The sequence below is a fragment of the Piliocolobus tephrosceles genome, chromosome 5 (assembly GCF_002776525.5).
Source record: "Piliocolobus tephrosceles isolate RC106 chromosome 5, ASM277652v3, whole genome shotgun sequence".
Taxonomy (NCBI): Eukaryota; Metazoa; Chordata; class Mammalia; order Primates; family Cercopithecidae; genus Piliocolobus; species Piliocolobus tephrosceles.
Window position 1 is genome coordinate 36,595,481 of NC_045438.1, and position 9,510 is coordinate 36,604,990.

Here is a 9,510-nt window from a genome sequence, read left to right on the forward strand (position 1 = left end):
CAAGTTACTTACCTTATCTGTGCCTCTGTGAGGATGAAACGAGTTCATTAGAATGATGCCTGGTACCCCAGAGGAGCTATTAAGCTTCAATTGACTCTGTTTCTAGCATTACTGCTCAATTTAGGAAGAAAAAACGTGCAGATGAGAAGAGGATTTTGTTTCTTTTTTTTTTTTTTTTTTTGAGACAGAGTCTCACTCTGTCGCCCAGGCTGGAGTGCAGTGGCCGGATCTCAGCTCACTGCAAGCTCCGCCTCCCGGGTTTACGACATTCTCCTGCCTCAGCCCCCCGAGTAGCTGGGACTACAGGCGCCCACCACCTCGCCCGGCTAGTTTTTTGTATTTTTTAGTAGAGACGGGGTTTCACGGTGTTAGCCAGGATGGTCTTGATCTCCTGACCTCGTGATCCGCCCGTCTCCGCCTCCCAAAGTGCTGGGATTACAGGCTTCAGCCACCGCGCCCGGCCGAGCCTTTTGTTTCAAATTTTGAGTTTCACATTTAACCTTGCAGTTTTATCCCTGGGGAGCTTCTGCTGGATGGAAGATGAATCTGGTATCTAAGCTTCTCCTTAGAGCTGTCATTTAGACCAGTGCCAATCCCTAGGAGTGCTTCTGATTTCCTGCTTATCTTCTGCGAATGAGTTAAGTCAATTCAAAAGAAAAGATAAATGGTCCAAACAAATCCATACTGTAATCCACTGTCCATGGGGCAATTCATTTGCCCTTGAATTATTATTATCTCCCTTACCAGATGTGCTTGACACTTCTGATCTTGAACCATGCTGGGCACCACGGCAAATTTTGATATTTGGTATCAAATATCAAAATATTTGATATTTTTTCCTTGATGCTTTTGAAGACACCTCCTCCATAACCACGATCTGTGACCAACACCGGAAAGGCTGAGGGGAACTAAAGCCAAGTTAGGGAAACAATGTAAATACCTGGCTGATTAACACATATGGATGTCCAGGGAGTTGCTGGGTCTTCTCACCTCTATCCTCACCTGCCGTGAGCACACAGTGCTCCACGGATATATTAAAATTTGAATCAGTAAGTTAGGAATTTTATGAAGTGCCCTCTTGAAGCCAATGGAATAATGTCATCCATAACTATAAACCAGTAGCTAAATATTACCTAAGCACAGGACTCGGACTCTTTCATTTAGACCACCTGAAGCAGGTTCTCTTGCAACTGCAAAACAAAAGAAGAGAGAGAAAGAAAGACCACCATTGTGATGGTTTCCAGATAGGCATAATCAAAAGGTTGAAAATGTCTACCAAGAATATTAAGTCATTACAACAGGTACCTTTTCTAATTAAAATTGTATTCCCACTGCATGGCTGCATCCTAATAAACTGAGAGGCATCAGCTACCTTATCTTTCACACCAGCTGTAAGTATGCTGATATACATATGTATATTATATTTGTATTATGTATAATATCTATATGCTATATGTATATATAAAGTATAGCCATTAAAAATTATTTCAAAGTCACACAATCATCTGAGTCACACAAGCACATAGAAAAACAGATAAAGGTATGTTATGTAACTCACCTCCTATATCCAGATAAGTCTTCATTCAAACAAATACAATTATTTGATATTTTTACCTTGATGCTTTTGAAGATACCTCCTCCATAACCATGATCGGGAATGGTCTGCATTGTAGCAGTCAAGAAGTTCTTTTTTTTTTTTTTTTTCCAAATAAACTGCTTATCTTAGAATAGTTTCAAAATTATAGAATTAATGTAATTAGTACAGTAATGGTACAGAGAGCTCCCTACCTAATACTGAGTTTCCCCTATTGTTAACATATTACATTAATATGGTACCTTTGTCACAACCAATGAATCAGTATTGATACATTATTTCCTCAGTTTTTCCCTAATGTCTTTTTTCTCTTTTCTTTTTTGAGAGGGAGTCTCACTCTGTTGCCCAGACTGGAGTGCAGTGGCATGATCTTGGCTCACTGTAGCCTCCACCTCCTGGGTTTAAGTGATTCTTCTGCCTCAGCCTCCCAAGTAGCTGGGATTACAGGTGCCCACCAACACACTCAGCTAATTTTTGTATTTTTAGCAGAGATGGAGTTTCACCATCTTGGCCAGGCTGGCTTCAAACTCCTTCCCTCAAGTGATCTGCTTGCCTCAGCTTCCTAAAGTGCTGGGATTACAGGGGTGAGTCACCACGCCTGGCCCCTAATGTGCTTTTTCTACTCCAGGATCCCATCCAGGATACCACATTGCATTTAGTAGTCATGTCTCCTTAGGCCCCTCTTAGCTGTGGCAGTTTCTTGGACTTTTCTTGGCTTTGCTGACCTTGATAGTTCTGAGGATTACCGGTCAGGTATGTTGTAGAATGTCCTTCCATTGGAATTTGTCTGATGTTTTTCCCATGATTAGACTGGGTTAATGCATTTGATGGGAGGGAGACCAGAGGCCAAGTGCCATTCTCTTCATATCATATCAAGGGTGCACACTATCAATCACTTGCCAATGTTAGGGAGTTGTTTTTAAGGTCAAAAGTAAATTCCTTTTGTTAAAGCAGTGGTTCTCAAAGTGTGGTTCCCCAGATCAGCAGTGTCAGCACCACCTGGAACTTGTTAAAAATGCAAATTCTTGGCTTTATCACAGGTCTACTAAATCAGAAACTCTGGGGGTGGAGCCCAGTGATCTGTCTGAACAAGTCTAGGTGATTCTGATGCACCTGGAGTTTAAGAACTGCCGTGTTGGTTGTATAACATGTTTGGCTTCAATGTATAAAAAGAATTCTCCTCAGTGCCCATCTATTAAGCCAGTGGTTCCCATCTCTGCTGCATTTCATGAATACCCACACCCAGGCATATATCCCCAGAGACTGATATCACTGGTTTGGGAGGGTGTCTTACTGAAAAGTTCCCAGGTGGTTCCAAGACTAGACAGGGTTAAGGGCCCTCAGCTAACAGAAGTCTCCCTCTTCTACTCAACGCTTTCCACCCTTCTAAGCTCTCCTTCCTTTCCCCTTTGGCTTTTGGAAGAATGGATCAATCAGTAGCCTGGTTTCTTAGAAAACATCAAAGAAGATTTAATGCTATAGAACTTCGGATTGGTAATAGCCATAAAGGTCAACTAGTTATGTGGTTTTAAAAGCTTTTTTTTTCAGCAGACTCTTTCTTCAAAGAAAATCTTTATGGGGAAACCCAACCCAGTACAGAAAAAGAGAGAAAACCAAGTGGCTTTGAGTGAAGGGGAAAGGACTTGAGGTTGCTTCCGGTCCTCCTGACACTATCTAGCCATCACTGGGCTAGTTCAGCCTTCCCAGTCAATGGTTGTCCACCTTCTCCTTGATCATCTCCCACGTCAGGGGCTTCTCCACTTACCATGCCACTTCCATTTCAGTACCAAGCATCAAAGCTTTCTTTCCTTTGAGCCCCAATTGGCTTCCCATTGATTATCACTTCTTATCACTAATACTAGTTCCTTTCCTGGTGCTAAAGAAGAGAGATAGAGACTCTTTCCCATAAAAAGCCTTTTTATTTCATAATTTAGGCACCCTGCTCCCTAAACAGCAGTTCTCAACTGGATTGTGCATTTGAATCAACCAATGCACTTTCAAAAGTCTCACTGCCCAGGATACATCCCAAATCAATCTGGCAGTGTCTCTTCACGTGGACCCAGGTGGACAAGAACCACATACAGCCTGGCTGGGGACCAAGCACCTTTGTCAGAGCCTCTCCCCTCACCCCCAGGCCAACAGGGACACGCTCTTTCCTAACAATTGACACTATTCAGAATCTCCTCATCAATCCATCTGCTCCCTTTAGAGAATGCTCCGTTATCCGAATCAAAAAATAAGTCATAATGGCACAATTTTCACAAACCGTTTTTATAGAATGAAGGCAAAAAGTTTAAGTACTGGGTTGATATAGCACCAAATTCTTTCTTTCTCAAGTTAATTAGAACAAAAAGATACCTATTTGCTTTGTGACTCAACAATCCAACTTCTACTCTGATGTCCCCCTTCCCCTATACTGGAGAGATTGTTCAAATGTTCTTACCTTTCCCGGAGCAGAAGCGTCTCACAGCTAGTATCCCTGCCCTGCCCTTGTTAAATGAGAGATAAATGATGTGATCGTTTTTTTGCAACTGCCCTAAGCAACTCCACCCAGATGGCCCAGCTGTTTGTTTGGTGAAGATTTCTCTCTCCTCTTCTGTCCCCTCTTTCTGACCCATTAGTCAGAAAATAACTGGGCTGTGCAAATGTAGGTTGCGTATGTTGTCAGGTTCACCAGCCTCCAAATGGCCGGTCCCGAATCCTCTTAACCAGTATTTCCAGAATGAAGTTAAGATCATGTAGGCCATTAGCCAAGGAATTTAGCTAGAGAGGGCGGGGTGAAGCACAATCCTTGCTTTGAAGTATCTCAAACACTCACCGGCCAATGACAATTACTTATCTCCACTAGGCTGAAGAACATATTTCAGTTGTTCCTATCTCCACTGAAAAACTTGCCTCCTCTGTATGACATGACTCATAGTCATTAAGTCCAATGTGGAGAGCAAAGAGGTTGATGTTTTCCTAACCATTGTATTCTAAGTCTCAGTCAACTCAACCAACTGCATCAAGTTGCAGTACATTGCTGAGGTAAACATGGAATTGTGTTGAGAGTTTTGTCTTAAACTCATGCCATCCATCTTCAGTTGGACCCTTGATTCTCTCTTATAATCATTTTACTTTTCCTTACTAAACTTGATACTCTATGCCCCACAATAGTGTTTCAGAACTTCCTTCTAAAATTTCAGTTTTCTCATCTTTAAAATAAGGATAATCATAGCATCTACTTAGTAAGGTTGTTCTCAGTACCTAATACATGCTGTTACTATTATTATATGTTATTATCTATGCTAATATTATATGACATGAATAATGAAATAACGAAATAATATTTTCTTCTCATCTCAAAGTTAAGAAACTTTTTTAGTGTCAGCTGTATGCTAGTTATTCTGTTAACATGACACTTTGATATATAGCCCCTAAGATCCCAACTCCCTTCCACTCTCTTTCCCTCATCTTATTGGCCTTCTTTCTTGCTAAGATCAAGGCAAGTCCATGGAAGCCCCTCAATGTTCCCCTGCATCTCAGAATTTCTCCATGTCATCAAAGTTCCTGTTTTTCTTTCCTATTCTCTCTGAAAACCATCTCTGCTCCACTCCACAACCCTGGCCCTTCCCACACTAAGTATGGTGCCCCAGGGAGGATTTCCCCTTCAGCTCCACCTACGAGCTCTCAGCATGCAGCCCACAAAGTTTAAAATTGGGTCCTTACTCTTGAAAAAATGAAAACAGAGTCGAGATGCCAAAAAAAGGAAAACCTACAAGATAGCTCATAACAGGTGCCAACTGAGTCACTCAGAAAAAAAAAAAAAAGAAAGAGAAATGCCACTACCTTCAGCAAAAGGGAACCATTGAACTCCAGTTGAAACAATACTATTCCCCAGAGGGGAAAAAGTTAACTCCAAAAATGTTGTCATCATATTAATAACATTTTAATATCTCATCATTTTTATAAGGCAGTTTCACAAAATTATTTCCTTTAAACCACTTAGAGAGGTAGATTAAGGAATATTCTGCCCATTTTACAAATGAAGTAACTGAGATGCAGAGAAGGTTTAGGAGAATTCCCAACATGGGCAGCTAATAAGTTGTAGAGCCAAGACTTCAATGTGGGTCTTGGGAACCCCTCTCCCCTGCCCTTTCTTGTAGGCCACATTGACTTTCTGCTGGAGGACATCACCATTTGTTCATCTACCATGATGCTGGAAACTTAGCAGTATGTTTTCACATCTGCCCATTACAACTCTAGGCGGTCAGTCTAATTACCTGCATTTTAGAGGTAAGGATGACTTTGTGAGGAGGGGGAGTGGAAGGAGGGAGTCTGTTAAGTAAGTAGCCCAAATCCTACTGCTAAAAAGCTCTAAAGTTGGCATATAAATTCAGGGTTCATGAACCTGAATTTTATTTATTATTTGTAAGAAATTGTGTTTCTTTCTTTTTTTTTTTTTTTTGCCTGTGAGAGCAAAAGATAACACACACACACACAAAATGAAAGCTAAGTCTAAAACAAGTGGTAGTGACAGCAGAAAAAAAAATACATATATATATATATTTATATATACACTCATGGTTAGGCAACTTGTCAGCCAAGCCTGGGCCATAAAACAGGATAAAAAAGGTTTGGTTAATAGCCAAAATTACTCCGCTATTCTCATAAATGCTAATTATTAAGTTATTTATGAAAGGAAAAGGATTTTCATTTGATTGTCCCCTGGCTTTTGTTGCTCTCTAAGACAACATGAATTTCCCTTCCAGGACCCCTTCAATGATTAAGGTGCATAGCTGTGATCTATAAGCCTATGCAGACCTATCACCCACATAGATCAGCTCTGACAAATGATTTGATGGCTTATGTTTTTTCAGATAAATTCAATTTTTTGTATTTCATTGGAATGTAGAAACTTATAAAAAGTACCTTAAATAATCTGAATCTTGAGATGTTAGAAACATTGCTTCAGAAGAAAAAAATACCCACCAAGGAAGTTATAAACCAACTTAAAGAATAGGTGTTCAACAAAATTAATAAAACTAAAAATACTTAACATAATGCAGGAAAGTTTATGGTAGGGACTTGATATGGCAATCTCTTTGGAATTTTAAGTATAAAATGTTTCAGTGGGTTGATTCTCAAAATTCTAAAGCATGACAATAATTTTTCACTGGGTACAATGTACTTTTATGAGGATTTCTTCCTTTTCTCCCTGCTTTTTATGTTCATTCTGACCTGGTTGATGACTATGACTCAGATGATAGACGGACTACTTGTGGTTTGAAGGGTGTTGCTTCAGAATTCTAATCTCTTTTGTCATGGCCATCCCTGGGGATTCCAAAGTATTACTAGCCTTAAAGGAACTCCCCCTCCTCAATAAACCACAGCTCCCAACAAGAAGTGAGCAACTTCTGATAGTGAAAATGGGACATTTTAAAAGAATTAACTAATAGTAAAACCAAGTCAAGAAAACGCTCTCTGAAATGCCTTATTTAGCATATTAGGAAAAGATGCATGGAGAGAGACAAAAGTTTTACAAGCAATTAACTGGATTAATTCTACGAAAAACTTGCTAACCAAACAGTTGTTATTATTGCTTTTCACCAATGTATTGGAGGAGTGGAAAGAGAATAAATTATAACTCACCTAAGGACCAATTACCTCACTTTTGTGGCTCATACCTAGAGAAAACAATTATTCCTAGGCATCCGTTATTCAAATTTAAGTCCAACAAACATCTATGTGTATCTACTATGTGACACCCTCTGTTGACAAGTATTGGGGAGTAAGGCCAGGTCTTTCCCTTCAAGAAGTATACTATTCGGTGGAGGAGTTCATACTAAATTCACAAACCTTTTAGCACTAATCAGAGTTGTTATGTATTACTACCTGCTAGTGCTTAGCTCTGTCCTCAAAATAAATAAAGGAGAGAGGATCCAGGGGCACATGAAGGCCTCACACAATTCAAGTTCAATAGACTTCCTTACCACAGGCTTCCATTTGTAGTGTTTTATTTATTTTCTCTTAATCCATTGCGAGTAGAGGCATGTATTCATTTATTAATGATGTTACAAATACAAATTCCTTATTTGCAACCCAGAAACTTAAATTTCAAAAAGTAAGCCACTGATTGGATCAAAAAAGGGCCTAAAAATGAAAAGGGTGCTGGTCAGAATATCGGCAGAGGCTAAAGTTACAGCTAATTCAAACCAAAGATTTCCAGGATGCTCCCTTAGCACACTGAATGCACAGAGTGAAAATAGTGTTGGAGTTTGCAGAAACAGTTTTTTAAGAAAAGGCATTATTATATATAAAATACTCAAATTTTCCAGATTCAAAATTCCCAAGTGGAAAATAATTGGGGGCTTTTTAAAGAGATTTAATGATTCGGCTTGATTATCTAACATTATTCAATTGCTATTTGACTTAGTATGTTTTGTGTTATTATAAAGGCATACCTGAGACTGGGTAATTTATTTTTTAAAAGAGATTTATTTAGCTCACGTTCTGCAGGCTGTACAAGAAGCAAGGCGCCAGCATCTGCTCAACTTCTGGTGAGGGCTTGTGTGCTGTGTCAAAATATGGTGGAAAAGACGAAAGGGCAAGTAGACACATGCAAAGAGGGTCAAAACCCAAGGGCTGTCCTGACTTTATAACAGTCCTGCCCCTCAGGAACTAATCCATTCCCCCACAGAACCAATCCAGTCTCAGGAGAGCAAGAGTTCACTCAATTCCTTGAAAACAGAACTGATATGGTTTGACTGTGTCCCCACCCAAATTTCATCTTGAATTGTAGCTCTTATAATTCTCACATGTCATAGGAGGGACCCGGTGGGAGGCAACTGAATCATGGGGGTGGGTCTTTCCCGTGCTGTTCTCGTGATAGTGAATAAGTCTCATGAGATCTGATAGCTTTATAAAGAGAAGTTCCCCTGCACATGCCCTCTTGCCTGCCACATGTAAGACCTGACTTTGTTCCTCATTTACCTTCTGCCAGGATTGTGAGGCCTCTCTAGCTATGTGGAACTGTGAGCGAATTAAATCTCTTTACTTTATAAATTACCCAGTCTCAGGTATGTCTTTTTTTTTTTTTTGAGATAGAGTCTCACTCTTGTTGTCCAGGCTGGAGTGCAATGGCATAATCTCAGTTCACCGCAACTTCTGCCTCCCAGGTTCAAGAAATTCTCCTGCCTTGGCCTCCCAAGTAGCTAGGATTACAGGCATCTGCCACAACACTCAGCTAATTTTTCCTATTTTTAGTAGAGATGGGGTTTCTCCATGTTGGTCAGGCTGGTCTCAAACTCCTGACCTCAGGTGATCTGCCTGCCTCGGCCTCCCAAAGTGTTGGGATTACAGGCATAAGCCACGGTACCTGGCCTTGGGTATATCTTTATTTGCAGCATAAGAATGGACCAATACAAGAACCAAGCCATTCACAAGGGGTCTACCCCATGACATAAGCTCCTCCCACTAGGCCCCACCTCTCAACACCACCACTTTGGGAATCAAATTTCAACATGAGATTTGATAGGGACAAACAAACCATATCCAAACTACAGCAGGGTTTAAAAAGCAAGCAAACAAAACAACAGAAACACACACACACACACACACACACACACACACACACACACACACACACCATGCCTGATTATGCAGTTAGGTAAAATACTCAAATCAGCAACGAAAGTTTACAAATTTGTAAATTGCATCAAGTAGTAGCCTGTAGAGTTTGGAACCGCATTTTGTATTTTCTTTAACTCCCTGCACAATGATGAGCAATCTTATTCCCATCATAGACATTCACATTTAGTGACTATGCTAGAAGAGAGGGAGGGAGGGAGGGAAGGAGGGAAGGAAGGAAGAAAGGAAGGAAGGAGGGAAGGAAGGAAGGAAGGAAGGAAGGAAGGAAGGAAGGAAGGAAGGAAGGA

At 40.4% G+C, this 9,510-nt stretch overlaps 1 long non-coding RNA gene across 1 annotated transcript in view; it reads right to left on the minus strand.

Annotated features, from left to right (window-relative positions):
* Positions 1-394: 394 nt before the first annotated feature.
* LOC116418792 overlaps positions 395-9,510 on the minus strand; it is a 39,979-nt gene continuing 30,863 nt past the window's right edge. Inside the window, exon 4 of the long non-coding RNA XR_004228939.1 lies at positions 395-1,190. This is a non-coding gene — a long non-coding RNA (uncharacterized LOC116418792). The remainder of the gene's footprint in view (positions 1,191-9,510) is intronic.